The following is a 17,239-nucleotide window of genomic DNA, read 5'->3' as shown; positions in this document are numbered from 1 at the left end:
GCAGGGCCTCTAGGAGGGAGGCCTTGGATAAGAGGCTGAATAAGACCTGGGCTGGGACAGAACAGATAATGACTTTTGGGCCAGATGATGACTTTCAGGTTCTTTTAAATCTTTTTATGGATGAAGGCTGGGCCATGGGTGGTTTGGCTGCAGCACCCAATCCTGTGCCAGGGGGTTAGTTTTCCCATCACCTAGTATTTGTCTGGCACCAAACTCAGCTGTTGTTGCAAGGTTCATGTGAAATGTGGCCACGAAAGTGTAAAGCGGGATGGGAGTGTAATACAGGAAGGGAGGGCCACTTTGTCATGGGCAAGACTGGGGTGTCATTAATGTGCGGGGGCTGAGGAAGTGGATCATGGAGGTGGGTGGGTGGTTCATGCTACAGTCCTGCCCTGGGACCTCCCCACGTGCAAGATGGGTAGCAGGGTGTCAGGAAAAGCTGGAGATAGGGAAGGGCAGGCTTGATATTCAGCCCATGTGCCATGTATGGCAGTACCAGCTACTAAAATATTGAAACACCTGGTACCATTGGTTTGGCTGGGACGCCAAGACCTCTGAGTGTCCCCTATTGCCTTGGCCTACAAAAGCCCTGGGCACCATCAGGGTTTGGAGACCTGGTGCTCACTGGTCCACATACTCCTAGCCTGCCACAGTCCTGGGCTCTGACTCCTGTCTCTATGTGCCCGTTTGACCAGGGTGCACACCTGGACCCCGGTGGGAATACAACTTCCCTGGGGACACTGCTGAAATCCCCAAATGCACTGTGGGCCCCTGAGGCCGTGACTGTGGGATGGCACCGGTCACTGTCGTGTGGCAGCTATGGGAACTCTGCCTCCACTGTGAACTGTATCAGTCGTTAAATATTTGACAGTCACTCCTGGAGGGCAGAGGGGACAGTCGAGTGAGAAATTCTGTCCTGGGAGTAAGTAAGGTGTCTCCATTGTGGGGACAGATGGCAAAACCTGGCAGGCTTGCGTTCTTCCTTGGCTGTGAGGAAGAGGGTTCTTGGTGCCAAACCCAGCCCATAGGGGTTCCCAGAGACTCTGGGGCCTCCTCCCTCAGGCAGGGTCATCAGTTTAGCAAAGCAGACCATGTTACTCACCCTCCCTCCTTGCCATACCTGGCCAAGTCCCCTGATGCACTCCTGGGAGCGGAGTGCTGCTGGGAGCCAGGGCCTGGCGGAAGGCCGAGAGCACTTACTGCCTGTTCCCTCTGCGGATGGTTGGTGGGCTGAGTCCCTGCTTCCCTCAGTCAGTTCCTGCCACTGCTAATCTTCTCCCTGTGGCTCTTCCTGGCAATGAGCCCTCCCCGGCAGGCTGCCCGTGGGATGTCTTTTCAGGCAGTCCTGCTCCCATCACTGGCACTGGCCCCCTTTCCCTGGAATCCTTCCTGGTGGCATCATCCCTCGCGGAATTCTCTTGGGAGCCTCCGAAGTACCTCTCTTGCTAGTTCAGCACCTGATTGCTTTCCTAGGTTTTCCCTCTTAAACTCTTTTGGTGTTTGCAGAGTGCTTTACTATTCACAAGGCACTTCTGTATTTTATTTCATCAGATGCTCAGAAGGTCCTCAAAAAACAAGTGATGCTCCTGAGACCGAGGGCAGATTTCCTGAATGATTTGCTCTGACTCTGCCTCTGTGCCCTGGGCCAGGGCTTGGTGGGACAACGCATCCTCAGGGTCTAGATGGGCCAGATGTGCAGCAGTCTACAGTGGGTAGCTGGGAGCCCTCTTCTTTTGGGGAAGGCGTTGGAGGGGTCAGGAGAATCTGGGCCTGCTGTGGCTCCTTGCTTGTCCGATCTGAAACCAATAGGGAAATTCTCCTACAAAAGCATCAACTTTGGGGTTGCTCTTTTAACCCCGGGGGCAGTGACAAAGGGTTGGTAGGTTGAGTCTCCTGCATTACCAGGCCATGTGGAGACATTCTTGGCTTAGAGTAGGCACAGGAAGCTACCCGATGAGGGGAGAAGCATGGGTATGGGGTGGAGCTGGAATCACCTAGCTGATTCGTAAGTTAGGTCTGCACCATACCTTGGGTCAAAATTTGTGGAAATGCTGCTTTCCAAAAATGGAGGCAAACTGAAGTTTCCAAGAGCCGGGGAACTAGCCACAGCAGTCTGCAAACTAGGTCATTTCAACCAGACTGCGTGACAACTTGGAGATTGTTTCTGCTCCCTCGCCTTGCCTGCCTGTCCCTTCAGTGGGGTGCCTGGCCTCAGGGCTGAGGAGGGCTGCCGCTGCAGCCTGGGGTGCCTTGTAGCTTTTGGCTCTCCCCTCCACAGGGTTTCCCACGATGGCACTGGGTTCCAGTGGAGCAATTTGTAGACTCTGGGGTGTGCTTGTGGAAGGTGGCCTGCCTTCCTTCCACCCCTCCTGCTCCTACCTCAGGGCCTGGGAAGGATTTCTGGGATGGGCTTGTGTTCTCCATCGAGGAGAGATGAACAGCATCCGTGTACCTCGAGGTTAGCTACTGAGAGGCCGAGGGTTATGGGTCAGGCAGTTGCTGGTGCCCAGACTGAGAAGAAGACTCCAAAATCCAGAGCGCTCCAATGCTCTGGATGATGGGAGCAGTGTGGTGGGTGACAGCTCAGGGAAGAAGATGGGATTGTCAGGGTGCAGTTCTTTGCTGGTACGCACTTCCTTTCCATGGGAGTGGTGGGCCTAAGTGAGACCCTTGGTGCTCTCCTTGGGCAGAATCTAGGCTCCTCCTCCCTGCCCCTTCCTGGATCCACCAAAGACATCACCCTGACTCCTGGCGGCCTTTTTCTTCCTGGTGAGGGAGCCTGAGTCTGCCTTCCTCTGGCTCAGAGACTTGCTTCTGCCAGTGTCGTCCTCACGCTGCGGCCACTGCAGTCCCACAGCCAGTGTGGGTTGTCCTCAAGCACCAGCACTTCCTGTTCCCCTCTTCTGCCCCTTTGCTGTGGGAGCCTCACAGCCATGGGAGGAGCGAGAGAGAGACAAGGCCGTTGGGTTCACTCTGGTCATGCCAGAGGGTTTCTGTTTATACTGAAATCCTAAAACCTTCTAGTAAAAGGTTAGGTCTTTAAGTGAGAGTTGTTGAGCAGGTCGATGAGATGACAGGGGGATTTGGGACCTGAGCTGGGGGACAGGCACAATGGAGTCTTGGCCGTTTCTGGGTCTAAGGCCTCACTGGGAAAGTGAGAGCCAAACCTGGTAGAGTTGGTGATTTCTCTGATACCAAACATGTGCCCTCTTGTTATTCCACAGAGAAGCATAATTAAAATTCTGCCTTTCCAGGACTTGATGTCTGTGTACTGCCTGTACTACAGTATGTAAACAAAGGAATAGAATATCTTCTCTCAGGGTGCAGAGGGCTGCCTGATGTGTGTGTGTGTGTGTGTGTGTGTGTGTGTGTGTGTGTGTGGTGTGTGTGTGTGTGTGTGTGTGCAAGGTGAAGGCAGTGCTGCCAGGTGTGCGGGTGTGTGTGTGTGTGGTGGGGAGGAGATTCACTGCTCATGAAAACTTTTGGAGAAACTCTAGTCTCACCCCATTACCCCACGCCCAACATCCAGAAAGACCCAAGGAGAGTGGTACCGGTCGGCAGGGCAGGAGAGCTTCTCTGTCATGAGCTTATGGCAAAGGTTGGGGAGGAAACGGACCTGCCCAGCTGCCCCAGAGTTGGAAGTCCTTCGGATTTACTGGAACCTCCTGATGGTAACAAACCCTTCCTACTCGTTTTTGTTCTTGAGATTATAATCTCATGTCTCCTTCTAATGTTGATGTCTCCAGGTTGAGTCCAGGGCTGCCTTCCACCACTGCCGACCTGTGGAGAGAGAAGGCAGGTAGCTCTCCCCTGTGTCCTCCCCTCTAAGTACTTCGCAAGCACTTGTTTGTGGAAGTATCTACTGATAGTGGGAAAATGAGATGGGGGAGGACAGTTGTTTTTTAAAATGACAGATGGTTACTAGACTTATCGTGGTGATCATGTTGTAAGGTATATAAATATATAATCACTATGTTGTACACTTGAAACTAATATAATATTTTATGCCAACTATGCTTTAATAAAAAATAGTCACACTTGATTAGCCATGGTCTTATGGCCCCTTCTAAGAGGTTCCTGGAAACCACGTTCCCACTCCATCTGCCCAGTTCTTATTCCTGAGTCTGAGAGCTCCTCCAAGGTGACTCCTGTGTCCTTTTGACATGTTCTCATCATTCTTTGAGCACCTCCTAACTTTCACATACATCTATCATCCTCTTATCTCTTTTCCTATGTATCTTCTTTTCTATCCATCTTAAAAACCAAGAGTTCATACCGATACCTCCAGGTCCAATCAAACACCTAAGGTTCATTTCAACCTCCTCCCTTTCCATATATGTAATTTCCTTCAACAGTGAAAAACCATGCTTCGATTATCTACAGTATATTTATTTATTTGCTTAATCCTAGAATGCATAAAATATACTTTCAGAATTGCTATCTCAGTTTACTGTGGGAAACAAGTCTACTACATAAAATTCAGTATATGTTAGAGCCTGAGGATACAGAGGCAAATATTCATTCAAAACTTACTCTTTCACCCTTTCACTGTGTTATGTCATTCGTCTGAAATATAGTCAGGTTAATTTGCTTCCATTTATATTCTATGTTAGGGTTTCTAACTTTTACCCTTGATTTTCTTTATTAGAAAATTGAGTATGTGAAATGTTAACATGGTTCTAAAGGCCAGAACTGTACAAAATCATAAATTCTACCAGTTGTCACTCACTCCAGCTTTTCTACCTTATTTCTACCTCATTATTCTTTTCACCCCATTTCTGCTCACTCTGCCTGTAACTGATATCATTAGTTTCCGGGTCACATTTCCTGTTTCTTTCGGTACAGTTGTGCAGAGAACATATTCTTATTTCTCTTTTCAAAGGTGGCATACTGTAAATACTCCTTCTCACATTTTGCTCTTTTTGTTTGACGTTATATTTTGAAAACCATTCCACATCAGTTAATAGATACTGTCCTCATTTTCATAGCCGCATTGTATTCCACTGGGTGGACATACTGTAGTTCATTCAGCCATTCGCCCCTGTAAGTTATTTACGTCATTTCTAATATTTTGTAATTATAAACAATGCTACAATGAAAATACCTTGGGCATACATAATCTTGTACAGTTGGAAATGTCTGACCAAGGTAAATTATAATATATAAGAAAAGCATGTGTCATTTTGTTAGATATTACCAAATTCTCTCCAGTTAGCATTGTGCCAATCTGCATTCTGACCAGCAATATATGAGAGTGCCTATTCTTCCTCAGGCTTGCCAAGAGAATGTGTTGTTATACTTTTTAATTTTTGCCAATCTGATGGTGAGAAATAATAGCTATGTTATTTTAATTTTCATTTCCCTTATTACAAGTGACATTGAATATTTTTTTCATATGTTTAGGGACATTTTCAATTTTTTTTTTTTTGGTGAATTATCTTTGACCATTTTCCTCTCAGGTTTTTAAAACTTTTCCTTTTAATTTTTAAAAGTTCTTGTATATTAGAGGCATTAGACATTTATGTTACCTGCTTCCAATATTTTCTCTCAGTTTGTCATTTATTTTTTGACTTTTTTATGATAGAATAATTTTATTTTCATATAAAGAAATTTGTTAATCTTTTATTGCTTCTGGATGAGTTTGCTTTCATTAAATCCAGGAAAGTTAAATTATAATAAACATTTTGGGGTATAAATAAAATATTTGAACTTAAAATAATGTGAGTTTTAATAACCTACTTTTCAATTTTTAAATATTTTTTTCACTTTTTTAATGTTCTGGAAAAAAATAACCATTTAACAAACACATAAAAACATGTACATAAAGGCACAGGCTCCAACATGACTCAGCACAGCACTGATCAGAGGCATATTGCTTGCTTTAGTCTCACATTAGGTCCAGTGACAAGGCAAACTCACATGCCCAAGAACTCTGGCAGCAGCAGCAAAGCTCAAGGAAGCCTCAACTGACTTAGTTCTAAAGTCTTCACTAAACTTCAAGGTTCTCCATGCTGATAGATTTTTACTGATAGAAAATTCTCACCACTTTACACTAGTTGCCTAGTGAAATCTAGTTTCACATATCACCTCCTATGATACACTGACGCCTTCTCCTGCACATGTCACTGTCCATTGCTGCAATACTCTAAGCCCAATCACCCCCTTCCTTTACCTAAGGACGAGAACCCCGCGGTTGCTTTACCTCTGTTAAGGAACTATCCATGCTCCTTGCAGATCTTTTAGATATGCCTTTGGATATCCCTGGTTTAATTGTTTAAGGATGGTTCATATCTGAAAAAAACAAGTAAAAATTGACATGCAGGTTATGTGACCACAGACTCGATTTTACCTTTAAGCCTTTCACAGAAACATGGGTCTACTTATATGTGGACTTTTTTTTTTCAATAAATACAGCCAGGCTTATATCCTCAGGATTTGAATCTGTGGGTTCAACCAATCGAGGATCAAATGAGGATCAAGTGACCGAGGAATCTGCAGATGTGGAGGGCTGACTGTGTGCATTGTTCTACACTATTTTAAATAAGGGACTCAAGTGTCCTCAGTTTTGGGTATGTGTGTGGGGGAGGGTGTACTGGAATATACTCCCCCTCCCCAGATATTGTAGTTAAACTTTTAGGGAGTCAAAAGTTATGCTCGGATTTTTAACTATGCGTGGGGTTGGTACCCCAACCCTTGTATTGTTCAAAGGTCAACTGTATCACTAAGGCATGCAAGCAGTTCATTAGATGAATGCACCAAAACTAATTTAACTAGTTTTGTGTTTATGAGTTCCTTCTAAATTTTCATATTATGAACAATAACATAGTCATTATATTTTTACATACATTTTACAATTTGTCTAGTTATTTCTTGAGAATAAGCTGATAGATTTGGATTGATGGGTGAAATTCAAGCATATGTGTTAAAGATTATAAAAATTATTATTTGTTTAAATCTATAATGCTGAACTGTCATTTAGTGAAATTTTATTAGTTTTTAACAAAATACTCATGCGTAACCTTGCTCACACCCATGCCAACCTTGGGAATTAGCATGCCTTTTTATCTTTGTTGAATCATGAGGAATTAGCATGCCTTTTTATCTTTGTTGGATGAGGAGGAAGTCCAACAGGTGAGAAACGGTGTCATATTTCTGTCTTATTAGAATTCTGGGATTACTGGTAAGGGTAAACTTTCCTTTCATAAATTCAGCTGGTCTCTTGTGAAGCTGCTTTCTGGAGAGATGGGTCTCTGTGTTGCAGAGGGGCCCATTTGTGAGGAGAGGGAGCTGAAGGAGCCTTATCATTGTTGTCCTATGCTGCTGTTCCATACCTCACATAGAAGTCCACAGGTCAGGAAGAGGGGAGGGAGCTCCTGCGTTTATGTCATTGGGGACATTGCAATGAAATATGGGAAAAGGAAAAGAGGGACTTGCTATCATACACGATGACGAATGGGAAATAGTTCCAGGGAATTAGAAAACCGTTAACTAGAAAATGAGTCTGAGAAGGTATTCTATGATTCTATGAGAAGTGGACAAGGACACAATGCACACAGTAAAGGGACAGAGGCACAGCTATAAAGACACAGAGGGAAGGACAGCAGCTGAGACAGAGGCAGCAGAGTTGAGAGGAGGAAAGAACTCTCAACTCTTTTACCCAGGAGCTCTGAGCAGCACAATCTGTGGCTCTGTCACATATTAGCCCTGTGATTTGGGGCAATTTAGTTCACCTTAATAAGCTTCAGTCTCCTGCTCTATAAAATCGGGGTAATAGAGCTAATACATCATTGCAATGTCGAGAGAACTAAATGAGAACTATGTAAGCCTCTGTGCTTACTACATTTAAAGGCTCAATATACATCTCTTCTTAGAAACTGTATCCATCTCATGTGCTGGAAGGAGCTCCTATTCTTTGGAAGATCATCTAACTAGTTCAAATTTCAGCTCAGGACTCTTTCCACAAAGAGCGCTTCCTCTAAACTGACTGTGAGGATGAGTTCAGATTTAGAGTTGGAAGGGCTTTGTTGGCTGTGAAGAGAGAGGAGACAGCAGGAGGTTAACATAGGCCATCTCCAGCTAAGGGGAACAGAAACGAAGTGGTTCGTCTTTACCCTCCTCTTACTGCCTCGTCTTTATAAACTCTGTAGCCCCTGTGATGCCCCAAGGAATGGCCTGTCTTCAAGTAGTCCACTAGCCCCATGCACGTACTGTCAACTTATCTTTGACAAAGGAACCAATAACACACAATACAAAAAGGATAGTCTCTCTTCAATAAATGGTGCTGGGAAAACTGGATGTCCAGAAGAATGAAATCAGACCCTAACCTGAGTCAACTGTTGACTTTAAAAAGGGCAAACAGCCACACTGCGAAGCTTTCTATAAGAATCTCAAAGAATTTACATGTAGCTTAGAAAAAGTTCAGTTCACTGATGGTCTAAACTACACTTGTCACCTGGATTTTTGAAGCAATTTGGATGAATAAACAAACTTATGTGTTCAGCCACAGAAATACAAGATCAACAGATTTCGGATGAAAAAATATCTGGTGACCTTCTTGTAGGGGTAATTACAGAAAGACATAGATAACTTTGAGTGCAACAGATTTTTTTTTAAGATAAACTTTAAAAAATGGAAAAAAGTAGTAACAATATAAAAGACATTCATCACATAAAAAATACAGATTATAAGGAAAACCCATCTTAATAAAATCTAAAATTTAACATATTCCAGGATAGCTACAAATGAAAAATCAGAGATGGTGAAAAGCTAAACAATGGTCAGATAAAAATTAAAAAAAAAATAAATTTATTTATTTAAATTAGTTTCAAGTATACAGTACATTGGTTAGACATCTATAATGTTCATAAAATGATCCCCCCAATTTCTCCCTCCCTCCCCTGGCCCTCCACTTAGCCATCATATTAATGCTAACTACATTCCCTATGCTGTGCTCCCAGTGTCCAACTATCAACTAATAATCTGTACTTCTTTAACCCTTCACCCCATTCTCCTAGCCTCCCAACTCCCCTCCCCTCTGTCCGTCACCAAATTGTCCTCTATATTTGTGAGTCTGTTTTTGATTAATTTGTTCTTTTTGTTCCTTAGATTCCGTATATAAGTGAAATCATATGGTATCTATCTTTCTCTGCCTTATTTCACTCAGCATAATAACCTCTGGGTCTATCCATGTGTCATTGCAAATGGTAGGATTTCGTTTTTTTAATGTCTGAGTAATATTCCTTTGTGTATATGAACCATAATTTCTTTATCTAATCGTCTGCTGATGGGCATTTATGTTGCTTCCATATCTTGGCTATTGTAAATTGTGCTGCCATGAATATTGGAGTGCATAGATCTTTATGAATTATTTTTTAGTTTTCTTTGGATAAATACCCAGATGTGCAATTGCTGGGTCAAAAGGTATATCCATCTTTAATTTTTTGAGGAAACTCTATACTGTTTTCCATAGTGGCTGTACCAATTTGCAATCCCACCAACAGCGTATGAGGGTTCCCTTTTCTCCGCATCCTCGCCAACACTTGCTGTTTTTTGCTTTATTGATGATAGCCTTTCTGACAGATGTGAGGTGATATCTCATTGTGGTTTTAATTCGCATTGTGATTAGTGACCCTGAGTATCTTTTCATATGTCTGTTAGCCATCTGTATTTCTTCTTTGGAGAAGTATCTGTTCAGGTCTTCTGCCCATTTTTTAATTGGATTGTTTGTTTTTTTATTGTTGAGTTGTATAAGTTCTTTATAGATTTTGGATATTAACTCCTTATCAGATGTATCATTATGTATCTTCTCCCAGTCAGTTGTCTTTTTATTTTGTTGATGGTTTCCTTTGCTGTACAAAAGCTTTTTGGTTTGATATAGTCCCATTTGTTTATTGTTTCTTTTGTTTCCCTTGTCTGAGGAGCTATATCTGAAAAGAAATTCCTGTTAGTAATATCAGAGAGTTTAATGCCTATGTTTTTTTCTAAAAGTTTTATGGTTTCGGGTCTTCCATTTAAATCTTTAATTCATTTTGAGTCTATTCTTGTATATGGTAGAAGAAGATGGTCTAGCTTCTTTTTTTTTGCATGTATCTGTCCAATTTTCCCAACATCATTTATTAAAGAGACTGTCTTTACCCCATTGTATATTCTTACCTCCTTTGTCATATATTAAGTGAGCGTACAGGTGTGGATTTATTTCTGGGCTCTTTATTCTGTTCCATTGATCAATGTGTCTGTTTTTATGCCAGTATCATGATGTTTTAATTACTGTAGCCTTGTAGTATAGTTTGATATCAGGTAGTGTGATAACTCTAACTTTGTTCTTTCTCAAGATTGCCCAGGCTATTCGGGGTTTTTTATGGCTCCATATAAATCTTAGGATTGTTTGTTCTAGCTCTCTGAAACATGCCATTGGTATTTTGGTAGGGATTACATTGAATCTATAGATTGCTTTGGGTAGTATGGCCATTTTAATGATGTTGATTCTTCCTACCCATGAACACGGTATATGCTTCCATTTATTTGTATCTTCTTCAATTTCTTTTTTCAATGACATAATTTTCTGAAAACAGGTCTTCTACCTTCTTGGTTAATTTGATTCTCAAGTATTTTATAGTTTTCGATGCAATTGTAAATGGGATTGTTTTCTTAATTTCTCTTTCTGAAAATTCATCATTGGTATTTAAAAATGCCACTGACTTCTAAATACTTATTTTGTAACCTGCTACTTTACTGAATTCATTGATCAGTTCTAACAGTTTTTTGGTGGAATCTTTAGGGTATGTAGTATCATGTCATCGGCAAATAACAAGAGTTTGACTTCTTCCTTTCCAATGCGGATGACTTTTATTTCTCTTTCTTGTCTTATTGCTGTGGCTAAGACTTCCAACACAGTGTTGAAGAGGAGTGGTGAAAGTGGACATCCTTGTCTTGTTCCTGATCTTAAGGAAAATGCTTTAGCCTTTCCTCATTGAGTTTGATGTTAGCTGTAGGTTTGTCATATATGGCCTTTATTATGTTGAGGTATATTCCCTCTATTCCCACTTTGCTGAGAGTTTTTATCATAAATGGATGCTGGATTTGTCCACTATATTTGTGAGTCTGTTATTGATTAGTTTGTTCTTTTTATTCCTTAAATTCTGCATATAAGTGAAATCATATAGTGTTTATCTTTTTCTGTCTGACTTAAATACCTTCTAGGTTCATCATAGCAACATCTTTTTCCATCCCCTTCCTTTTAATCTGTGTGTGTCTTTTAATCTGAAGTGAATCTATTGTAGGCAGCATATGTAAGCATCTCGTTTTCTTATCCTTTCAGCCACTCTATCTTTTGGTTGGGGCACTTAATTCTTTTCCCTTTAAGGTACTTATTGATAGGAATGTAGTTGTTACCATTCTGTATTCCTGTTTTTGAGACATGTTTTTTCTTCTTAAAGAAGTCCCTCCAACATTTCCTGTAATTCTGGTATGGTGGTGATAAATTCCTTTAGTTTATTTTTGCCTGGGAAGCTCTTTATCTGTCCCGCACCTCTAAATGATAGCTTTGCTGGATAAATTATTCTTGTTTGTATATCTTGGGTCTTCATTCTGTCAAATATTTTTTGCCAAGCCCTTCTGTCCTGCATAGTCTCTCTTGAGAAATCAGCTGCCAGTCATATACATGTTCCTTTATATGTAATTATTTGTTTTTCTCTTGCTGCTTTTAATATTCTTTCTTTGTTATTTTAATTATGATGTGTCTTGGTGTGAGCCTCTTTGGATCCCTGATTTTTGGAATTCTCTGAGCTTCCTAGGGTTTCATGTCCATTTCCTTCACCAGGTTAGGAAAGTTTTCCATCATTATTTCTTTAAACAGCTGTTCAACATCTTGATTTTCTTCACTTACACCAATCAGATGAAAATTTGGAGCCTTAATAGTGTCCTATATCCTCCTTAAATCATCTTTATAGTCTTGGCCTCTTTTTTCTTGCCATTCTGTTTGATTGTCCTGATTAGCTTTCCTGTCCTCTATATAGGGCATGGGATCCTCTTCTTTATTCATTTCGTTTATTCCTTCGTTTATTCCATTTAATATACTTCTCATCTCAGATAATGTGTCTCCATTTCAGATTCGTTCCTTCTTATAATCTCCATCTCCATTTTTATCTCTTTTTTGGAGTTCTCTACATTTCCAAAAAGTTCATTGAGCATCTTTATAACCAGTATTTTGAACTCTGCATCTGTTAGATTACTTGACTCCATTATATCTGGATCTCTGTTCTGTTCTGTCATGTAGTTTCTGCTTCTTTGTCTTCCCATTTTGGCTGCCTTCCCATGTCTGTTTCTATGTAATAAGCAAAGCTCCTAAGTCTCCCGGTCTTATTAGTGTGGATTTGTGAAGTAGGTGTCCAGTGGCACAGTCCTGAGAGGGGTTCAGCTGCAGGCCAAATTTAGCCCAAGCCTCTACCCCTCTGGGGCCACCTGTCAAGTTTCAGCAAGCAATCCACAGATGCTGTGCTTATAGTTGCCTCAAAAGGCCACACCAGAAACTGAGGCCAGCTGCCTCCAGGATGAATCTAGACACTGCTCAGCAAGGTGCATCTGACTCGCTGAGGATATACCTGGATGTGGCTTGGGTGGGGCCCGGGTTGGGGGAGGCAAGGTTTCAGGAAATCCTCTGGGCAGAGCAACCTCTGTTATCCAGTTTGATGATGTCACAGCTATGGCAGCACTGTGTCTGCACACTGGGAGGGGGAAGGGCTCAACAGGAAACAATGGATACCTCCAGCACTTCTGTACCTAGCGAGTTTCCCTTCAACCCTCACACCAACAATATCTCCCTGTAAGTCCCTCATGCCCCCTGTGCGCAGCCAGTCGGGCACTGGTGCTCAGAGCAAGCAGGTCCGTCACTGCAAAAATCTGCTCATGGATGCGGCCCCTTTAAGAGGCTTACTCAGCCGCTGGAGACCCGGCAGCCCCGCATCCTCGCCCTATCCTACCTTCTGCTGTTGCAGAGGGCTTTCTTGGATTTCTCCCTAGTTGTATGGCTTGTTCATCTGGATCTCAGGCAATTTTTCTTTGCTTCTGCTCCTTGTTTCCGTCACAACTTTGATTTGGTCGCCAGAGGGATGAACAGAGCCTCTATCATCTACGGCATTTTTTTTTCTCTCTCTAAGTTATGAATTTCAGGTATGAATTTAAGCCATACCTGCTCTTTAAGATCTCCCCTACAAGCAAGGCAGATATCAGGAAAGTCTATGGAACCACATGTTCCCACTTCCTCTACCATCTAGTGCCTCATCTGTCAGCTGACACAGTGCTGGCACATTTTAATAAGACGTCCTCAGAGATAAATGAAGAGAAACACATAGGAACTAGAAATCCTGGTTTAAAGTAATGACATAAAATTCTGTCCTATCTAGGTGAGATATGGCTCTGAAAGAATTCTTGCCCTAGGTACTCCCTGTCTTCAGAGGACAATGGCATATATGAAACAATCACTTCTTTACAAGAGCTATTTCCTCATATACCCTACCACACATATTGTCAACAGCCTAGAATTTCCTAAATGGTAAAATAACTTATTACATGCACTAGTCTTCAGTTTACAAACTCAACTGTAAGAGGTGACCAATTTGTCCCAGTTTGCCTGGGACTGGTCTGGTATAGCATTCAAGTCTGCATCCTGGGAAACCTCTCAGTTCCATACTAACCCAGACAACTGTCACCCTAGCTGCATAGTAGAGAACACTGAAAAAAAAAAAAAAGTAGGTTTCAGGCAAATAACTCAAATCTCTTGGCTCCCAGGGGATTTTAATTTTTATTTAACTAAACCATGACATCATAGAAATCTGAGAATGGCGAGGGTGAGAATAGCCCAGCTAGGGGGAACCTAGCTTCAGGCAGGGGAAATCGAGGCCACCTCTGTCTCAGGATGTGATTTTCTCAGGAGAGAGATCATCCATCAGACAGATGGGAGGTAGCATTAAAAGTAACATATAGATGCTACTGTTACTTATTCCTCTATTCCAAGACCACCTGCCAGTCAAGCCTGGACCTATTTCTGAGGCTAAAATCTGAACTATGGACAAGAACTCACCTGAAGAGTGTCTCACGGATCTGCTTGGGGAATAAAGCAGCTGGAGCTCGGGAAGCTGAGGTGGAAGCACAGAGAAAAAAATTAATGTTAACATTACCTGTAAATTTAGACTTATTCCCTGTACAAAATGATAATTTTGAACACGGAAAGGAAAATTCCGGACTTTAAATTTGAAAAAAAAATTAGTAGATGTACACTGGTACATCTATTGGTACAGCCACTGCTTGTTTTACAAATTCTTCATTTTGGATCTCGAACAAGTGGAAAAATGTTTCTATTGCATGAAAATGTTGATTTCTTTGCATTTCTACTTACTGCAGTAATTCTAACGGTATACTCTATGATATCTTATATGAGGACTTTTTCAATTTAGCAGGTCAAACAAGATATTACTGTCAGTGTTTAAAAATTGGATTGTGCCTTTCAAAGTTTTCAAGTAGATTTTTCAAACCTCCAAAGGAAGAGATTTAAATACAATTTATTCCTGTATATTATCTGACAGAGTAAGAAATAGCTGCCAAACACCTTAATATTCAAGTAGATGAAATTACAGCAATCTTCATAGTCACCATCTTTCTTAAACACATTCATACTTGTATTCAGGAAATGAGAGCCAATAGGTTCATCTAGTCCATGCATCTGAAAATTAACTTTATTACAAGTAGTACTCGATCTCAAGTTCAAGAGTCTTTTTACTGCCTTCCCAGACACACATAATGGTCTCCACTCTACTTTGATGACTGTCTGTTTGTATGAGAAGAATATACATCAATACTCTACTTAGATTAATTGGAAACATGCATGTGTTTTAATTAGGGTGTCACTCATTGAGGGCAGAGAACATATCTTATTCACCTTTGTATGTGTTTTATTATTTACATGTTCAAAGAATATGGAAGTGTGGAATATGAGAAAAGCTCTTAGTGCCTTCACAAAAACTATTCCAGGATATCAGCATTTTCCTCTGTCTCTGTGAATAAGAAGTGATGTCTCTTGTGGTCTCTCCATACATGACTACCTCAAACCACACAGGTGTTAGCCACACAGTCTTCCACTTGCTGGGCATCCCCGGCTTAGAGGAAAAGCACATGTGGGTTTCCATCCCCTTCTTCATTTCCTACATCATGGCCCTGCTTGGGAACAGCCTGCTCATCTTTATTATCCTCACAAGAAGTAGCCTTCATGAACCCATAGACCTCTTCCTGTGCATGCTGGCCGGAACAGACGTTGTCCTCTCTACGTGCACAGTACCTCAGGCCTTGGCTATCTTCTGGTTCCATGCTGGGGAGATCTCCCTGGATCGCTGCATCACTCAGGTATTCTTCGTCATTTCCACGTTCATGTCTGAGTCAGGGATCCTGCTGGCGATGGTGTTTGACTGCTACATTACCATGCTACCCACTGAGATACACCACTATTCTTACACTCACGCTGATTGGAAAAATTGGTGTGACCATCTTACTGAGAAGTTTTGGTACAGTATTCCCCATGACATTTCTTCTGAAAAGACTGACTTTTGCAAAAGTAATATTCTTCCACACACTCTTTGTGAACACATTGAGTTGGCTAAATATTCCTGTAATGACATACGAGTAAACATCTGGTATGGAATTTTTGTCCTAATATCAACAATTTCTTTAGATGCTTTTCTAATTATTGCTTCATATATCTTACTCTTAGTGCTGTCTTCCACATCCCTTCCCAAGATGCTCGCCACAAAGCTCTCAACACATGTGGTTCCCATGTCTGTGTCTTCATTCTCTTTTATGTCTCTGAGATCTTTACGACCCTCACTCAGCGGTTTGGACGCCACATCTCACCACATCCTGCTGGCCAATGTCTGCATTGTGGCTCCTCCTATGCTGAATCCCATCATTTATGGGATCAAGACCAAACAGATCAGGGAACAGGTGACTCATGTGTTGTTTCCAAAAGAGATATGACTTCAGGAATGAGAAACAAACTACTGTTTTCTCAACATTTCTGCCAATATATGAGGCGAGATTTAGAAGCTCTCGTAGGTGAGGGACAGCTGAGACCAGACAAATATTTTACTGAGAATGTGTTTTGGAGCAAGTCCACAGGGGAGCTAAAGACATGCTTTTCAGTGTCTCTGATCAATAATAAAAGATCGATTTTTTGTTGTTGTTGTTACCCAGTAGGCTTTCTCATCCAGAGTCTGAAAAATAAACCACCCTATTCTTGAACCCTAGATAGGTATTTGGAAAGAGATGAACATGGGCAATTGCTGGACTATTCTTTCCTGGTTTGTTTGAGTCGTTGCTGTGGTGAAACAGTTCCCATACCTCTCCTCTACATTGGGATGTTGTTCTACATATTATTCCCTCTGTCCTCTCGATCACATAATTTTATTCTTCATAGGCTCAGCTTGATCTGTACACATTTTGTTACTTGTCCACCTAAAGGAAGGAGGGAGAGAGGGAGGAAAGCAGGCAATGGCCTCTGGCATCCACATCCTCCTATAGTCTTTCCTCTGCCTCTCCCTTTCTTCTACTTCTTCCTCTTCCTGGTTTTCTTCTTCTTTCTCCTCATTACGGTAAAACACCTCAAAAGAGTTGTCTATACATTCAGGATTTAATACCTTTTTCCTAGTTTTCTTGATCTAACTCTAGTCAGACTTTTTTCCTATGCTATTGAACTGAATGTCACAGCAATTTCCATACTGCTGAATCCGACTGTCAATACTGAGTTTACATTCTACATGACACATCAGCAACATGTGATACAGTCAAGAATTTTCTGATTTTTGAAACTCCTCACACATCCTATCTTAGACAGTATATTAGAAACAAAATCTGTATAAATCACCATTTTTTCAACATAGAAATATTCATTCTTAATATCATTTTACAGAACACCGATATTTATTTTCTACTGTGTATATGTGTACAAGTAATAAAAAATTTTAATTGAACTATATTATACCTACTCTTTTAAAGTACAGCTTTCTCACTTAGCAAAGTAATGTTGACCTAATCCCATGCCCAAACTATACACCTCTGGAGGCATTTGATCACCTCTCTATGTATTTCTACAAGATTATGCCATATGTAATTTAGTTAGGCATACTGTTTTATTTCCTTTGTGTTCTCAGAATTGTTTCCAAATTGAACAAGAATTACATTATTTTAACGTAAAATT

The 17,239-nt window shown here is 41.4% G+C and overlaps 1 pseudogene; it reads left to right on the top strand.

Annotated features, from left to right (window-relative positions):
• The first annotated feature begins 15,087 nt into the window (after positions 1 to 15,087).
• LOC120590205 (olfactory receptor 52B4-like) lies at positions 15,088 to 16,114 on the top strand (annotated as a pseudogene).
• Positions 16,115 to 17,239: the final 1,125 nt, after the last annotated feature.

Source organism: Pteropus medius, unplaced genomic scaffold, assembly GCF_902729225.1.
Source record: "Pteropus medius unplaced genomic scaffold, Ma_sr-lr_union100, whole genome shotgun sequence".
In the NCBI taxonomy this organism is placed as follows: domain Eukaryota; kingdom Metazoa; phylum Chordata; class Mammalia; order Chiroptera; family Pteropodidae; genus Pteropus; species Pteropus medius.
This window is presented reverse-complemented; position numbering and strand designations above follow the sequence as displayed.